This window comes from Chrysochloris asiatica, unplaced genomic scaffold (genome assembly GCF_000296735.1).
Source record: "Chrysochloris asiatica unplaced genomic scaffold, ChrAsi1.0 scaffold00067, whole genome shotgun sequence".
NCBI classification, from domain to species: domain Eukaryota; kingdom Metazoa; phylum Chordata; class Mammalia; order Afrosoricida; family Chrysochloridae; genus Chrysochloris; species Chrysochloris asiatica.
Genome location: NW_006408585.1, coordinates 583,279 through 602,010, shown reverse-complemented (window position 1 = coordinate 602,010; position 18,732 = coordinate 583,279). Strand labels below are relative to the sequence as shown.

At 44.5% G+C, this 18,732-nt stretch overlaps 2 protein-coding genes across 3 annotated transcripts in view; one reads left to right on the top strand and one right to left on the bottom strand.

Moving 5' to 3' along the window:
* ZBTB25 (zinc finger and BTB domain containing 25) overlaps window positions 1-6,158 on the bottom strand; it is a 26,294-nt gene extending 20,136 nt beyond the window's left edge. Inside the window, exon 1 of the mRNA XM_006864563.1 lies at window positions 5,984-6,158. The gene's annotated coding sequence lies outside the window, so the exon portion shown is untranslated. The remainder of the gene's footprint in view (window positions 1-5,983) is intronic.
* A 712-nt stretch (window positions 6,159-6,870) lies between these two features.
* Window positions 6,871-18,732, top strand: part of ZBTB1 (zinc finger and BTB domain containing 1) — a 34,842-nt gene continuing 22,980 nt past the window's right edge. For both annotated transcript variants that reach the window (XM_006864562.1, XM_006864561.1), the window contains exon 1: window positions 6,871-7,236. The gene's annotated coding sequence lies outside the window, so the exon portion shown is untranslated. The remainder of the gene's footprint in view (window positions 7,237-18,732) is intronic.

Genomic DNA, 18,732 nt, shown 5'->3' with positions numbered 1-18,732 from the left:
TTTTCAGTCTAGGAGCGGAGGTCCCTAGGACCATCAAGGGAGAAGAGCAGAGAGCGGGACCCTACCCAGAGAAGCAGTGATGCCTGAAATAGAGCCAGAGATGATGACGTGGAGCGATGGAGCAGCTGGAGACTTTAGATTCAGAGAGGGAGAGCAGACTGTGTGCTGAAGACCTGGGGAGCATGGGGCAGGAGGAGGGGGGGAGAATTGCATGGAGGGGATTATAACCATGACAATGAGATGATATACGATAGAATGAATGTAAAACTAATGTTCTCCCATGTAAACTATCACATAGGTCACAATAAAACATTAAAAAAAAAAAAAAAGCTCCTCAAGTGATTCTAATAGAACATTATGTTGTAGTTTTGGTGGTTTCCAGTTAGTTCTAACTCAGCCACCCAATATACAGCAGAATAAAATACCGCCCAGTCCTGCACCATCCTCACAATCACTGTTACGTTTGAGCTCATGTTGTAACCACTGTGTCAATCCTATTGAAGGTCTTCCTCTTTTCCACTCTCCCTATACTTTATCAAGCATGATATCCTTGTCCAGGGACTGGTCCCTCGATAACCAAGTATGGGAGACCAAGTCTCGCAATCCTTACTTCTAAAGAGCATCCAGCTATACTTCTTCCAAGATAGATTGCTCTTCTGGAAGTCCATGGTATAGTCAATATTCTTCACCAACACCTTCTTCAGTGTCCACTTTTCACATGCATATGAGGTGATTGAAAATAACCTGGTTTGGGTCAGGCACACCTTAGTCCTCAAAGTGATATCTTTGCTTTTAACACTTCAAAAAGGTCTTTTGCAGCAGTACCCAATGCGATATGTTGTTTGATTTCTTGACTGATGCTTCCATGTGTGTCAATGGAAGATCCAAGTAAAATGAAATTCTTGACAACTTCAATCTTTTTTTCCATTTATCATGATGCTAGTTGTTGGTCCAGTTATGACAATTTTTTGTTTTCTTTATGGTGAAGTATAATCCATACTGATGACTGACTGTACAGTAAGTACTTCATGTCTTTTTTGCTTTCAACAAGGAAGACTGTCCAGTTTCTTGGACTATTTGTTTAGTAAACGGACTGAGTAAGTATGATGAAAGGATACAATCCTGACGCACACTTTTTTTTTATTTTTACACCAGGCAGTATCCTCTTTGTTCTTTTCAAAGGACTGCCTCTTGTTCTGTGTATCGGCTCCTCGTAAGCACAATGAACTGTTCTGGAATCCCCATTCTTTGCAATGTTATCCATCATTTGCTATGATCCACACAGTCTAATGCTTTTGCGTAGTCAATAAAACAGAGGTAAACATCTTTCTGGTATTCTTTGCTTTCAACAAAGATTGTTAAGCACCACTGCCTTGTAAGAACAGAGGACTGAGAAAACACGAGAGTATTTCACACTCTAAAATTATATAGTAAAAAAACCCCAAACAAATTTCACAAGTATTCAAAGTGTGGGAATTATACCAATTATACTTAATGAGAAAACCCAAAAACTGCAATGAGACTGAAAATATGGCTAGATTAAGACAAAAGTGCTCCTAAACTACTTGAGTGGTTATAGGGAGCAGGGTGAGAGAGGACACATTTTCAGACTCCCTTTTTCAAAGTGTTTAGGAAAGAGGAGTATTTAATTTACTCTCATACTTCTTTATACCTGTTTCTACAATATCTAAAAGTGATATGGAAATTCCAAACTGAAAATACTGTTCCTAGTACCATCTGCAGTCATTCTGGGCATCTGCTTATCCACTGAGCATGTGAGAAAAGAGATGTGGCCAGTAGATATGGCAGATGACACAGGAAGAGCAGTTACGCTCTAGAGACCTTTAACAGAACTGGGGAAACGTTAGCTTGGGGCCTCTTGCCTGTTGGCAGACAGAGGCAACCTTCCGCATCTCTAAATCCCCATCTAACCAACATTGTGGGATGCCTGATAAAGTTGCACTGCCAAACAACATTAATAGTGTGAGTATAAATTGCTGATGGATGGGCCTTAGACAAAGCAGAACCCTCCAGTGGAAAGAAGATTCTTTGTAGTTCACTTACCAAAAAAAAAAAAAAAAAAAATATTCGAAGGACAGGAGAAAGTTGGGTAAGCATACTGTTAGTACACACTTAGAGTACAGTACAGACAAGAACGAATGTAACTTCTCATCAGTATGGTGAACGAGGACTTCCTCTGTCACAGAACAGTTCCACAAACAAGCCAGTTACCCACATGGGTAATGAAACCCTTCACTGTTAGTGCCTGGGGTTTTCAGAAAAACAAAAAAGTCAATGTATCATCACTGATTTTTAATCAGAGAAGAAATGAGTTTGTAACAATTTCAAAAATAACTGACTTGACACTATATTTTCCCAAATAAGGTAAAAAACAACCAAAGAACAATCTTGCTAGTAAAAGGAAAGAAGTATTAATAAATTTAATCAACAATCTTGAAGACGTTATTATCAAACAGTTTCTTTCCTCTTCCTCTACTCCAAGCAAGTTCATGCAGCACTAGTGGGAACCTTAATAATTTAATAATCTTAATAACTGTTTTAGTTATCATCAAAAACCTTAATAATTGTCCTTCCTAGCTCTTATCAAGAGCTGCTATTATAATGAGAAAATACTATATGTTGGGCTCTGTACTGGGTGCTCTATGTACATTAGCTCTTCTAATCCTCACATGACTATATGTATTGTAATTTCCGTTTTATATATGATGAAACATTTAGGCATAGGACACACAACTAGCAAATGACATAAAATGGAGATTAAAGAGCTGCATCTAACTCCGTAGCCTGTTACTTCTAACTGAAACCGGATGTAGTATTTTTCTTAGCATTCCCCTCAGAAGACTGAAGTTCACACTTGCTATGTGGAATAAAGAAGCGGAAAGGGGACACAGGAAGTGGTGTAAAAGTACTTTACAATTCATCAAGATAAGAGCACCTGCACTGCTTTTTGTAAGACAAGGAAAAAACCTGCTGTAGTACAAAACCCCCAACTCTTTTCTGGCCCAGTTATTATTAAAACGAACGTTTTTCTTTAACAAGAGGGTCAAGCAACACCTAGAGATCATAGTAAATAAATCACTTCGGTTCAGTGGTGGGGAGGGCATTATGCAACACTTCCCAGCACAGCCCTTGACAGGATATTTTACAGCAATTGGGCCCCTCTTCTCAGCTAGACAGCCTGGCTCCTTCGCATTCCCCTCAGGAGATAGGGTGGAAGCGCTCAGCTCCACTTTCTAGGCGGAGAGGGTAGCTGAAAGTCCTGCTCGGCCTCTCTGGGCAACCACAGGCGCCAATAAATCAGCCACAGGCGATTCCCTCATCCCCTTCCCGGCTTGAAGTGGTAGCAGGATATAATGCAAAAGAGCCCTGACTGGACTTGGGAGATAAATGATCCAGGCTTGAATGCAAATGACTGCATCACCAAAGCTAGGTAAATCTCACCAAGTCTCAGTGTCTTCATTTGTAACACAGAGTCAGTACTACTTCCTTTTTAGAATCAAAATTCATCTGTGCAAGGAGCTAGTATGGGGCTTGGCCCACAGCAGGTACTCAATAAAAAGCAACTCAACCTGAGCAAAATTCATCTCCATTACATCCAAATAACGAATAGCACTGTAGGATAAGCATTGGACTGCTAGCTGCAAGGTCGACAGTTCAAACCCACCAGCCACGCTGAGGGAGAAAGATTTGGTTACCTATTCCAGTAAAGATTTACTGCCTCAGAAACCCTACAGCAAGTCACTAAGAGCCAGAATCAACTCCAAGGCAGTGGGTTTAGCATATTCAAATAAGGTATCAAAATAGGGCTGGGCAAAAAGGTGCAGCAAGTTACATGGGGTCCTTCCCCACTTTCTTGCTGACCGGCTGTGTGATGTTCCACTATTTCCTCATTACCTTCCAGTCATCAGAAATAACCTATTTCAGGTTCTAGCCCATCAGTGCTCTGATACCTATTAGGAGGCTGATGTTTGATAATGGATTTTCAGTTTACCTTTAACTAAAACATGCTCAGATAATTAGATTCAAAGTCACCAGCTGCTCCTGGGAAACCCTATACAGGGTGGCTATGAGTCAGAAAAATTCGAAGGCACTGAACAACAACAAAAACATGCTCAGATGACTAAAGAGAACTTTGATGCCTTTACTCAAGGAGCTCCGGGAGCCTAGTAGCTATGAATCAGGCTGCTAACCTCAGAGTCAGCAGTTTGAAACTACCAGCTGCTCCTCGGGAGAAAGATAAGGCTTTCTGTTCCAGTAAAGATTTACAGCCTCAGAAACCCTGTACAGGGTAACTATGAGTTGGAACATAACCACCACCACCACTCATTGATGTTACAAATGTTGCTATTTTAACAAGTTGGGATGAATGTTTTTTGGGGAGAGGTCAATTCTAGGCAGCCTATGCTATCTTAAATTAGTGCCAATTCTTTTTGTTTTAAAGCTTTTATTGTGAATTGAATGATAGTTTACATGGGAGATCGGTTTTGTACTCAACCAATCAGATTTTGTTTCACTGCAATGATTACAGTCCCCACCATGCACCATATAAGTTAACAGTATTTGCCTCTATACCCCCCCCTTTTTTTTGGACGTACAAAAAACACACAAGAATATATAATCGTTTAAACAACCAAAGTAGTGCAATTTTTTACAGCCATCACACATTGGCAAAGCTTGCTTTCCCAACAACCTGGAGGAGTCTCTACAGTGACTGAGTTAGCACTGCAGTCCTGGTGTGGTAATGATCATATGCCTTTAAGCCTGGTGTCCTCATCTGTAAAATGAGAGGGTTGAACTGGGTTTTCTAAGGCCTCTCTCAGCTCTAAAATCTGTGATTCCAACGTGTACTTTACACACTTGACAGAATCCTGTGAGAATCAACAGCTCTGCCAAAAGGGCTTGAGTCTCAAGAGGAGAATGCCAAATTTAATAATCCCTTGGGAGGAAATGGGCGTTAATGTGTTAAACATGTATTTCACTACTGTCAAGTTCCAGGTACAACAACTTGATTTCGCCAAACAATGATGGCGCTGTGGGTTAATGCGCCAGACTGCAAAGCCATTTGAACTGCAAGGTCAGTGGTTCAAGCTCACCAGCTGCTTCTCCGAAACCCTATACAGGGTCGCTATGGGTCGCCACCTCACAACATAAGGCGTTAGGGAGAGCGGTGATTTGTAGGATCATCACTGTTCTGCGAATCACAAGGTCTGCAATTCGAGCTTGTGCTCCAGCACAGATTTACAGTCTCGGAAACCCTATACGGGGTCCTTACAGTCTGAACCGATTGGACTGCACTTAACAACAACAGAGAGAGCAGTGGTAAAACAACAGGCCTCAAAAGGAGAAACTGGATTTGCATAGAACAAAATTGTTTAAGTGCCGTTCTGTCAGTTCAGATTCATAGCGACCCTATATACCGTTTCCAAGGAGTGGCTGGGGGGTTTGAACCTTCGACCTTGAGGACTAATAGGCTAAAATTTGAAAAAAGGAAAAATATGAATTATGGAGAGAGTGGGAGACATCCTGCTTCAGATAATCCCAATTGGCCGCAGCATCCAAGTAGCCGACACCCGGAGGCCCGCCCCCTAACAGGAGGGGTCGGCGCCGCTGTCTGGGGGGGTCGCCGCAGGCCTGCAGAACCTTCCCGCGAGGGGTCGCACCGCGGCCTGCAGCAGGGAGCACTCCATTGCGACGCTCTCCGCACGCAGTCCCCTCCAGGGCCTTTTCGCTGTCCAGAACCGGCAGCGAGGGGTAGCTCTAGGGCATCCTCAGCTCAGCGCTCACTCTCGGTTGCCATTTTCCTCCTCTGCCTGGACATCTCAAACGGATCAAAAACACCCCACGCCCCAGCTACTTGCATCTGTCCCGCGACTGGCGTAGCTGCAGGCCACTGCCCCGGGCGGCTCGCAGCGGGAGGGGCTGAGCCCCGGACAGCCCACAGGGGCTGGGCCGCGTCTCTTACCCAGATGCCGCCGCGGCGGCGGGCCGGCTCCTCCGTGCGGGAGGGGCAGGCTCCCGCGCCGCGATGGGCACGCAGCAGCGCCGGCTCACGCACCCCAGCGCTCGCTCTCGCGCGGCTTCCCGCGCCGGCTGCGCCGCGATCGGCCCACGTGATCATGCGCCTGGTAGCCGGGGAACTGGTGTGTTGGGACCGGAGTGTGCGTGCGTGCGTGCTTACGTGCGCGCCCGCCGGCCCTAGTGGTCGGGCGGGGGGCGACCGGCGTTCCGGGTGCTGTCGCCAGGGTCCCTAGTCGTGACTCTGTAGGCGGAAGCGTGGGGGCAAACTTGAGCGTCACAGACTCCCCACACACAACCGCGTGACCCGGGGACTTTCCCCAGGGTGTGCAAAAGCACGGGCAACCTTTCAGTTGAAGGGTGGGGGTGGGAAAAGATGTACCCGCGTTTTCGCGGGGAGAGGAGTTAAGGCGCGCGGCCAGTGAAGCCAAGCCGCGGGAGCCTGGGAGGGGAGGCGGGCTGGGCGGGGTGGGGTATGGCGGGGGAAGTGACTCAGGGCTGGTGGCGGACAGGCCCATGGAAGGCAGAGTGGGGGAGCACAGGACATGGGCGACCCCGAACCGACCTGCCTCGGCAGGGACAGGGTGAGGGTGCCGGCGCCACCCTAACGCCAGGGGCGTACTGCGAGGGAGGGACCAGTTGCCGTCTCCTATGGGTCTGGGGTCTGACATCTGGAACGGAGTGGGGAAGTAGCATCCTGCCCTTGGGGAGTCCAGTCCAGCTGTGCAAACAGGAGGAGGAGGTCCCAAGCCTACCCTTGGGAGAGGGGTGGTCAAGCCGCCGCACCGCGCCGGCCCCCGCGGTGCGGGTTGCGCCAGCCTACTCGGAGCCCGACGCAGAAACTTGTTGCAACAAACAGGCGACCGCGGGTGCCCCTAGCAGCCAGCGGCGGAGTGGGTGGGCGGGTGAGAGGGAGGGGAAGGCTGGCGGACGCCGCAGCGAACTGGTGGGCAGACCCGGAGTCGCCGCGTAAGCGGGGCCGGCTCAGTGCGGTGCGGCAGGCGCGGCTGTGCGGCAGCGGAAGTCCTTTGTTGCAGCGCAGTCCCTGGCAGAGCCAGAAGCTCTCCGCGCAGCCCAGCCCGAGCGCCGCGCGCCGTCGCCCCTGCAGCTCGCGGCCCCTTCGCCTCCACCCGCCTTTCCCGAGACTGATTTGCCTTAAACTCCCTAAAATCTCCGCAGCCCTGGTTCCTGCTGCGGCCGGTGAGTATTTCCCAGTTGTGGGGCTATTTGCGCAACTTTGGCCCGGGCCGGAAGGCGACGGGTCGAGGGCCTGGCGGAGTGCGGGGCCGGAGCGGCGGCGACCCGTGCGGGGAACCGGAACGCAGCGGACACGCTGCGAAGACCCAGCGACGAGCGGCTGCCGGGCCGCTTGCTCGACCCTGCTGCCCGCCGGCGCGTCTACTCCGGGGCGTGCGGCCTCTCTGGGTCGTCGGCGAAATCCCCTCGAAGACTAATTCCCAAATTAGTTGCCTTCTTTTCCCTTTCTTTCCTTTATTTTTTTTGAGGGGGGGAGGGGAGATGTAGACGAGAGGCGGGAGGACTTAGTTTGATTGACGTGTTCAGAGCCCGCTTCTCTCAACTTACAGCTGCGGCTCCGGGGCTGGAGGGAGGGGAAGTGTCCCGGAGCAGGAGGCCGCAGACTTGGGCGCGCTCCGAGAGAGGAGGCGTAAGAGCCGTGCAAATTCTTGCTACGCTATTTCCCACCCCCTCTCCTTGGCACTTAAGCTTTTTGTTCACTCAAAGGTGGGTAGGTCTGGGAATTTTCAGTGGAAAAGATCTGTTTCCTTAAGAGAGTAATTTTGCGTCCAGTGGTGGGTATTTACTAGAAGTTTTGTTAGCGTGTTGGATGTTTGTCGGGAGTCGTTACCACTAAAATATGTGGGCATTGGTCTGAACTGAGCCACTCCCTGCCAACCTCCCTTTCTACCTAAGCGACCAGTCTCCTTGATCTGAAGGGAGCACCAAGGGGAAGTTGATTAAAATCATCGATGTTTAATGTGTAGGGCAAAGGGAGACTTCAACGTGGTAGGTCCGTGGCCGGTTCCCCATTGGCCTAAATGTATTTCTATACAGTATCACAGCAGGAAAACTGTTTTAGAAACAATTAATGCCTTTGATACTCAAACCCGCGAAGCGATCCAGGGATTTTTGAGGCGTCTTTGAATCCGTTTCTTGAGCTGAAGTTTGACGCACTCTGAAGCAGATTTAATGAAGGATGGATGCGTTTCTTATGGTAGCATCAAAGCAGTCACGAGCTTTTACTTTGAAACAGAGAAATTCGAGTCTGTGACATTTAGTATAAATGGATACGATCTGGAGAAAGGAAGGAGAGAGATACCAAAAGAAGCTTGTATGGTGCAGTTATCATGCTCAGAACCTCAGCACTTTTCTTTGTAATCACATGCTGTGCTAATAGCTTCAGTAATAACTGAAGAATGGCTTTGGGAGCTCTATAGGGGCCTTTTCTTTTAAAAAAAAAAAAAAAAAGAAAGAAAGAAAGAGGAAACTGAAGAATAGTGGAGGTGAAATGCTTTTCCAAAAGCTAATAGGCACAGAAAGTCTGAGGTAGAGCCTTCAGTTAATAATATTCTATTTTTATTTGGGAACATAGGATTTCTTCAAATTTCATCAAAATTTCACGGTATAGAATAACTCAGGTTCAACTGTTTTTCCTGATGCTTTTCAGTTTGTCTCACCCTTAATACGGTCTGCATTTTGATGAGACCCTGATGTTTCTGTCAGAAAGGAGAAATCATATTTAATACAGGATCTTAGCAAGTCAGGAACAACACAGCCTCCACCACTTGTTCTTGACCTTGTATTTTGATTTCGCTTTCATTAGCACAGCTAAATTTTTGTGCTGTTTCTTAATTCTCCTCGTTTGCTCTGGGGAAGATAGAGTTCATGGACCTTTTTCAGAGTGTCTTTTGTGATTCTTGCAACAGCAGCTCCCATTCTAATGGGCAGGGGAAAAGTGCCTGCGTTCAGGCCTTCCCACCAGCCAGGGAAAATGCTAAGCGGCATTGCATTAACCCTCTGGCTCAAAGGGGAGGCAACCATTTGGAAGAGAAGTGCAGCAAAATTATCATGGATATTTTGATAAGATTTTTATTATTTCATTGCAGTGTGTTGTCTTCCCAAAAAGTCGGGGTATGTTTGGAAACAAATGCTTGAGAGGTCACTTTGGTCTTTATAGGATTTCCTTCTTGTGCTAATATTAATATCTCTTACCATAAAATCCTGAAATTTGTTATTTGTGCTCACATATTCTAAGGAGAGCCAAATGAAAGGGATTTTTTCTCCAAATGGAAATTTTTAAGATTAGAAAATACATGCTCTTTGTAAACATTCAACCTATACTGAAATATATGCAGTTCAAACACGAAAGTCATTCTGACTGCCACTCCCCAGAAGTAATCACTGTGAAGTCAGTCCCTTATTTAAAGCTAGAGAATGCAACACTTGATCGTAGCTGTTCTGCTATGTGTGCCTCCCTCTGCCTAGGGGATGGCTGTGATGATTCAGGCTCCTGTGCTCTGTTCAGTACTTTGGCTGGTGAAAATTGCCAGGTATGGGAAAAGGGAGTGTTTTGTATTGGGCTGATTTAAAATTCTAGGATTAAGAAACAGATTTGAGAGTTTAAATATAACAGGGCTGCTATTTTAGGCTTGTCCTTATGCCATACTTAGGGTATCTTGGTGGACTAGTTCTCACACTTTTAAAATGTTGTTGTTACTGCCCAGCCTCTGTTGAATCGATATATAGCAGTTAACCCATTAAACAAAGTCCTCACATTTGTAGAGAATTTCTTAATTTATAATGGGGGAAGGGGTAGCTGTACTTGCCATGAAGGCTACTGCCAAGGTATCCCTGTACCTGTCTATATAGGATGGGGTTCTGGTGTGGTGCTGGGGGTTAATGCGCCAGACTGCAAAGCCGTTTGAACTGCAAGGTTGGCAGTTCAAGCTCACCAGCTGCTCCTTGGAAACCCTGTACAGGGTTGCTATGGGTGGGAACTGACTCAATGGCACTTAACATCTATATAGGATAGGGGTTCCTCTTGATGAATAAGGGTCTCTCTTTTTCTCAAAGGAGTTTAATGGCTTGCTGTCTTCAGCTGTGATATAGAAAGGGCTGATGCTGGAGGCGGGGGTGGGGGGTGTAAGTCAACCCTGACTACCACTCTTGACATCTAGAAGGGGACTTCAGAAAGTTCGAGGGCAAATGGAATGAAAAGGTAATGGAATTTTTCATGAACTTTTTTGAAGCCCCCTTAGATTTACAGTAGACATCGAAGTAAACTTGTATTTTTATGTATAAGTATACTATTCTAGGAGTCAATCTGCAAAGTCGGTTTGAACCTCAAGGTTGGTGGTTCAAGCTCACCAGCCGCTCCTAGGAACCCCTATACAAGGTCGCTATGTGTTGGAACTGACTCCATGGCCCTTAACAACAACGTATTTTTCTCAGTGTACTTAGTTTTGTCCTAGGTGTGTATGCTTATAGGACAAAATAAAAGTATATTTAGATGGATGTGTATGAAGAGTCAATTGTGTATTAACTACAAGAGATCCTAGTCAAAGCACAGAAGCACTTATTCCTTTGCTGGTGTGTTCAAGAAGAATGAATTGCAAATAAGTTGGTATTCTAAAAAGAAAGCGTCAAAATTGTACATAGAAATTTAATCACAGCATTGGTTAGTTAAAATGTTGGGGACATGAGTATTTTTCACACTATTCTGCCTTTAAAATATTTATGGAAATAAAAATTGAAAATAAAAAATTGAAACCATCAATCAGCTGTCCAGTTAGTTGTCTGGGAGACACATTTAAAAGAAAGAACTCTCTTCCAACTTTAAATCTGTAATATTAGGGTGCCAGGCTATAGATGGGGAATAGTCATCAGCAGGTGGGAAAGGGAGATGGGGACCAGAGCAGGCATCCTGCCTGCCAAGTGGGACAGTATGGAAACGGTGAATGCTTTTAGATGGATGAGAAAGGGTGGCTTTAGGAGGCTTAGAAGGTTGAAACACTTCAGTGAATAATTATGTCTAGAAAGAATGTTCTCAGTGTACAAAAAACTAAAGGACTTTGAATTACAAGAGTCAGAGCTTGTGTTTACAAGATGAGCAGTTTGGGGTAAATCAACTTGTCACTGTTTGTTTCCCCATTCAGAAAATGAGGATAATAAAAATACCAACCTGACGGGGTGGTTGTGAGAATTAGGTGTATCATGTAGGTGAAAACCCTTCGCTCATTTCTGACCACTATATACAAGTTAAGGAGCCCTAGTGGCACAGTGGGGGTTAAGCATTGGACTGTTCACTGAAACATGTACCGTTTGAACCCACCAGCCATCCCATGGGAGAAAGATGAAGCAGTCAGTCTGCTGCCATAAAGATTTACAGCCTCGGAACTCCTGTGGAAACGCTCTACTCTGTCCTCTAGGGTCGCTGTGAGTCAGAAGTAATTTGGTGGCCGTGGGCGTTATATAAAACCCGTTGTTAAGTTCTGTGGAGTCCATTCACATTCAGAGGAGCAGCTGGTGGGTTTGAGCTGCCAACCTTGTGTAGTTTCGAGTCCAGTGCTGATCCTACAGTGCCTCCATACCAGAAGTCCATATAAAATTTACCTTAAGGGACTTAACCATTCCTGAAATAAAGCACCAACAATAACAAAAAGATAAAGCAAAAGAAATCATTAACTACTTCATTTTATCTTTTAATTCTATTTTTTTCCATGAACTTTTTGAAGCCCCGTTGTGTAACACCCTGTACGAATAGGCTGCTTGGGAAGCACAGACAGGATCAGAAAGAACTTCCCAAAGGGAGTGAGTGCACTGGGCATCAAAAAGGTTCCACACAAAGGGTTGCTGTGAGGGATGCAACTCTTAAATAGACTTAAGGTTACATATGGAATTAAGCTTTTTAAAAGAACATGTTTCATGATACTCTTGGTTTTCACTCCTTGAATTTTAATTGGATAAGAGTGTGAAGTTTTCAGGATTTTGGTTAGAATTTCTTCAGATTCCATCTAGTTGGTTTCCACTCAGGAATCTTATGTACAACAGAACAAAACAGCTGGTCCTGCGTCATCCTCAGAATCATTCCTAGGTTTAAGCCCATGGTGTCATTCAACTTGTTGGGCTTCTTGCTGTTTATTGTTGACCCTTACCTTGACCACGGATGATGTCCTTTTCCAGGACTGGTCCCTCCTAATGACATGTTCAAAGCATGTGGTTCGAATTAATCGATAAGAACATTGGAGCCACAACATGGGAAGTAAAAATTTAAAGTGTGTGGGATCTGCTGAGAGAAGGAAACTCTCATCTTAGAGCTGCCTGACAAGTTGTTCAGCAGCATCTCTTGGATGCTTATTAAATATGATCCAGCTAAATGCATAAGCTAAGTTCTTACATTCAGGTTGCTCAGAATCGAATAGAGACCAACACATAGATAATTGTGGTAACCAATTCTTATTTAGCACTTAACCCTATGGCAGACACTGCCTCGTAATAACTGAAAGCCACGAAGGCTTGCCTTTCCCAGATCAGGAAATTGAAGTACACTTTGGTGATGCAAGCTATCTAAGGGCACATACACAGCCAAAGTATGAACCCTGGGAGTCTAGGTTTTTTAACCCCTTCTTTATGTTGCTATTCCAAGGATTAAAATACAGTGTATTCAGTGCCACCCAAAACGAGCAAACGAGGAGCATGGGGGAAGGAACACAGGGCAATATCATAACCTAAAATAGTGGGAAATGAAGGTGTTAACACAAGCCTTTCAGGAGGAAGTGATAAGCTGATTTTTAAATGATGCATGGGAAGTTCTGACAATCAGCATTTAAGTAAAAATGGAGGGAAGAAGCATCAAGTATGAATGAGGGGGGGTGGTAAGCAGTGTTAAGTGGCTTGAGCTTGAAATGTGAAGCAGGAAGTGGCCAAATACAGGACTAACTGGTAAGTATGCCACGCTAAGGAGTTTGTACTTTAGCCTGAGGAGTGCATTGTTGAAGGCTTTAAGGAGGAGAATGGCATGGTCTGATTCTTGTTCCTTTGGAGTCATCAAAGAGTGAAGGATGGGTATGAGGGATAAGTTAGGAGGAGCCTGTTGAAACAAAACTAGGAGTGATAATGGAGACCTTCAGGAGGCTGGAGGAGATAGGGATGAAATAGAAGGGCAGATCTGGGAAATATTTAGTTGGTAAAATTGGCGAGACTTACGAGCTCTGGTAGCGTAGTGGTTGCGAATTGGGCTGCGAACCGCAAGGTCAGCAGTTCGAAACTATCAGCTGCTCCGCGGGAGAAAGATGAGGCTTTCTGCTCCCGTAAAGATTTACACCCTCGGAAACCCTGTTCAGGGTCGCTATGGGTCGGAACCGACTCGACGGCACTTAACAACAACAACAATAGTTAATTGGAGTCCTGGCTTGGCGCTGTGGGTTAATGCACACAGTCTGTTTGTGGGACTACAAAGTCTGAACCGCATGGTCAGTGGTTCAACCTCACCAGCCGCTCCACCGGAACCCTATGCATTGTGCATTGGAACTGACTCGTGGGCACTTACCAACAATAGTTAATTATGAGGGAGAAGGCCTAGGTGCCTCCCAAGTAGCGTGATTGGTGCATAGTTGTGGCAGTTGAAACAATATGGGGAGAGGTGCAGTTTCAGGTGGGATCCCAACAAAGTCAGAGCCCACTGAGTAAATGCTTTGCAATAGATAAAGGCCCATAACACGAGCCCTAAAAATAACTTGATTGCCACGTGCAAAAAAAAAAAAAAAAAAAAAAGATTTCCTGGTGAAGCGGCTTTCTGCTGAGAAGCGCCTTACTCTTTACACAGTGACCTCTGGTGGTCAGAAGATGCTATGTTGCCTCTTTAGGATCAACAGATCAAAATGTTAAGTGCCATGGAGTCGGTTCTACTCATAGCGACCCTATACGGGGTTTCCGAAAATGTAGACTTGGTTTAAAGACCTATCCTCCTCCACACCTGGAGGATGAGAGGAATATTTCAGAAGCCACACTGTGCCTTCCGCTACGTGTGTGAATAAGTTTATTTCTGAGCTTTATAATGCAGTTGAGTAACAAAAATACCTCACTTACTCAGAAATTACTTGGTCAGCAATTCGGTTATCCAATGCCCTGGCTTGGAGCAAAAGTGAATTGGAATGGACCATTTTGTAAAAGTTATATAAACTATGCTTATAATGCATTAATGTTGTTAAGTGCCGGTGAGTCAGTTCTGACCCATAGCGACCCTGAACAGGGTTTCCGAGGCTGTAAATCTTTATGGGAGCAGAAAGCCTTATCTTTCTCCCACGGAACAGCTGGTAGTTTCGAACTGCTGACCTTGCGGTTCGCAGCCCAATTCGTAAGCACTACGTAATAGTAACTAAAAATTATGCATGAATTAAAATAGCAAACAATAACGTGATGAATGTAATACATATGAAAACATTGTTGAAGTAGCAAATATTTTGTTACATGTATTTTACAATTAAAAAAGACAAAAAGCACTTATCATCTGTAATTTAACCAAGGAGCCCTGGTGTGTCGCCATAGGACAAAGCAGTCACTCTCAAGGTCTGTTTGTGCAAGGTCAGCACTTCAAATTCACCAGCTGCTCCTTGGAAACCCTATACAGGGTTACTATGGGTCAGAACCGACTCCACGGCACTAAACAGCAGTTAACCAACAGTCCTTCCTTTGAGGACTATGATCTCCCATATTTCACAGGTGAGAAAAGAAGGGTTTCCTCATAGTTAAATAAGAGGTAGAACTGAGATTCAAATCTGGAGAGGTCAGCTTCGCAGGCTCTTTGTTAATTCCTTTACTAAACAAGCATGCATTATGCTGTGGGTTAATGCATCAGACTGCAAAGTCGGCGGTTCAACCTCACCAGCTGCTCCTCAGAAACCCTATACAGGGTCGCTATGGGTCAGAATGAACTCAACGGCACTTAACAACAACAATGTGGGGAGAGTATGCTAGGAACACAGAGGTCATTATGCCTCATCGTCCCTGTTCTGAGCGCAGTGGAGTGGGTGTTATCACACCATACTGTCTCCTTGGGTCTCAGACAGTGCCAACAACACAAGTAGTACTCCAGCACTGTTAGTGCTACCTTTTGGTTTTAAAAGTTTAGGGTGTGAGCTTAAAGCCAACTCACCATTTATAGCATGGGAAGGAATATTGTTTCAGGTTCCAAATAACTAACTTAAAAGAAGTTTGAAACATAAACCCATTTATATTTCAGAACTTCGTGTACTTAGTTCTGAGTTAAAGTCTAATAACCAGCCAGGATGCCTGGTCTAAACAGTGAATACAATTTTTTGAACTTGCTATGTGTATTGCTTAGGTACCATGAAGTAAATAAAACATTTTATCTTTAGGAGTTTCTGTAACTGGTTCTTTCTGGAAGTTTTCAGGAGAAAAACCTATAGAATTTAATCAGATTTGGGGCTGGGCTGTATATGTACTCTGGAAAGAGTTTTGCTGAGATGGAAACATTTTTAAGGCTATGATCTTAGGCTCAAGACTCAGATTGTTTATAATCCCTAAATCCTCTGTGTTGGGCCTTAAGAAGGTTAGATAACACTGTCTGCCTTTGTTTTCTTATCTGTAAATTGGGTCTTAGAACTATGTACTTTGGAGGGTTTGTGAGGTTTAAGTGAAATATATTCATACATACACAGTATATATATGCGCAGTGGCAGCAGCAATAGACTTAAACAGGACAGGTGTGAGGACTGTGCAGAAACAGGTGTTTCTGTTGTGCATAGGGTCACTAAGTCAGAACTGACTCAATGGCGGCTAACAACAACATACATCTGTACATACATATGTGTATATGTATGTGTACATGTGTGTGTAATATATAGGAGTCCCTGAGTGCTGCAAATAGTTAAGCTAAGTGTTCAACTACTATCTGAAAAATTATATATATAGAGAAAGTGAGAGTGTCCTGGTGTGATGCTGTAGGATAAGCACTGGACCGTAAGGCCAGTTTGAACTGAAACATCGGCAGTTCAAACTCACCAGCCACTCCTTGAAAATCCTATGTAGGCTTATTATGTGTCAAAACCAACTCCAAGGCACTTCACAACAACAGCACTGTATATATGGAGTACAGTGGCTCTGTACGGGATGCACTGGACTGCGAACCACAAGGTCCGTGCTTTGAGCCCACCAGACGCTCTGCGGAAGAGAGAAAAGGCTTTCTGCTCCCACAAAGATGTATAGCCGTGGAAACCCTATGGTGGTGGCGGCGGCGGCGTGCTGTGGACTCTCATAGTGACCCTGTACAGGGTTTCCAAGGCTGTAAATCTTTACCGAAGCAGAAAGCTTCATCTTTCTCCCACAGAACAGCTGGTAGTTTCGAACTGCTGATCTTTACATGTATGTATGTATATATGCTTAGAATAGAGTTTGGACCAGAGTAAGGCTTGATAAATGAAATGTTAGCTATTATTATTTTATTACAATTGTTAATATTCCTTACTTCCACCCACTATTCCAGTAAGCCCAGTGTACTGTCCCTTCTCATTATGTTTCCAAGCCTTTATGTTGTTCTGTGTGTTGTTAGGTGTTGATGAGTTGGTTCCTCATCTTTCTTCCATAGAGCAACTAGTAGGTGTGAACTACTTTGAGATTAGAAGTCCAGTGCTTGTCTTATAGCACCACACCAGGATTCAACGCTGTTCTGGACATCTCCCCAATTATTTAAATACACACCTATGTTGTTATGTGCCATCGAGTTCATTCTAACTCACAGTGACCTGTATAGTGTTTCTGAGGAGTGGCTGGTGGGTTTGAATTGCTGACCTTGTGGTTAGCAGTCCCGTGCTTATCTTACAGTACACTTGCTTTGTATTTTCTTTATCTTATTCATTAAGACTTCGTTCATTTTCTACACCTACAGCTTACTGTTCTGGTATACAATTCACACTTGTCTCTTTTTAAACTCTGGCTGATTTTATGTTCAATATAACTTAGTATTTAATTGTTCTTAAATTGTTCCTTGGTTTAAAATTCAATTCTCATACGTAATTAGCTATATTGTACACCATTCTCTTCCGCACTGCGTCCTCAAGCTTCATGCAGTGCTAGTAGGTGTTCAGTACATTCTGATAGTCTGATTGAGATGATCATTTCATGCTTCTTTTAAAAGAGAGTCTACAATCCTCAAAAGGAGCACTGGTGACACTGTAGGGTAAGCACTGGACTTCTAATCACAAAGTTGGCAGTTCAAATCTACCAGCCGCTCCATGGGAGAAAGATGAGACTTTCTGCTGCCATGAAGATTTATAGCCTTGGGAACCCTGTACAGAGTTGGGTGAGTCAGAACCAACTCACAGGCACCTAGCTAGCAACGCAGTCCACAAATTAAATGCATTTACGTCCTATAAAGGCAGACAGGGAAATAGTTGATAGGAAGGGAATACATGCACTTAGTTCAGAGACTGGGATGCTGGGTTAAGAGTGATACTAGGCTTTGCACCCGAGTTTTACTTCAAACCGCACTGCTGTTGAGTCGCTCTGACTCAGAGAGATCCTGTAGGGCAGAAGTAGACTGTCTCACCTTTCTCCTGAAAAGCAGTTGTTGGGTTTGAACGGCCGACATTTTGGTTAGCAGCCCAACTCTTACCCACTGTATCACCAAGGCTTCATAGATGTTGACTATTGTTATGTTCTGTTGAGTTGGTTCTGACTCAGTAACCCTGTATAGAGTTTCTGAGGGTGGCTCGTGGCTTAAACTGGTGACCCTTCAGTTACTAGTGCAGTGCTTATCCTACAGCGCACACTTTGACTAAGGCTGTCAGATCCTCCTCAGACGCCTTGTAGATAAAGCAAGTCTGTGATATAAGTTTGGTTATTTGTCCTATAGGAGAAGTCACTTCATTATTGCTTCATTTACTTTATATGCTTATTAATAGACCCTTGAATTATCATTTGGAGTCCTGGTGTGACACTGTGGGTTAATGCACTGGACTGCAAGGTCAGTGGTTCAAGCTCACCAGTCATTCCTTGCAAACCTATACAGGGTCACTATGAGTTGGAATCAACTCAACAGCAATTAACAACAACAAATGATTATTTGGAGTTCTGGTGTGGTGATACAGGATAAGCACTGGACTGCTAACCACAAGGTTGACGGTTCAAACCCACCAGCTGCTCCTTGGACACCTTATTACAGAATAATTGAGTCAGAACTGGCTCAACAGCACTTAACAACAAATACTCATTTAACCAGGACTGGTGGCACAGAGATTAAGCACTTTCTTCTTTAAAGATGACAGCCTTGGAAACCCTATGGGGCAGTTAGTCCTGTTCTCTCTTACAAGGTCACTATAAGTTGGAATCAACTCTATGGCAATGGGTTTTTTTACAGGGCAAAAGAACCTTCAGCAAAACTTAAGAAACATCATTTTCCATTGAAGAGATTCGGTAAAGAAGGAAAAATATTATTAAATTTTTACTCAGCCAGTGAGAAATTGACCGAAATTTTTTACACAGTAGAACTTAGGAAATGCATCTACTGGATATGGCTAAATGTTCCTGTCCAGATAAAACCTCACTGATCCTATGGAAGAAAAGAAATAATCTAGGCCTAAAAAGGAGCTCTGGTAGTGTAGTGGTTACGAATCGGGCTGCAAACCTTAAGGTCAGCGGTTCGAAACTACCAGCCGCTCC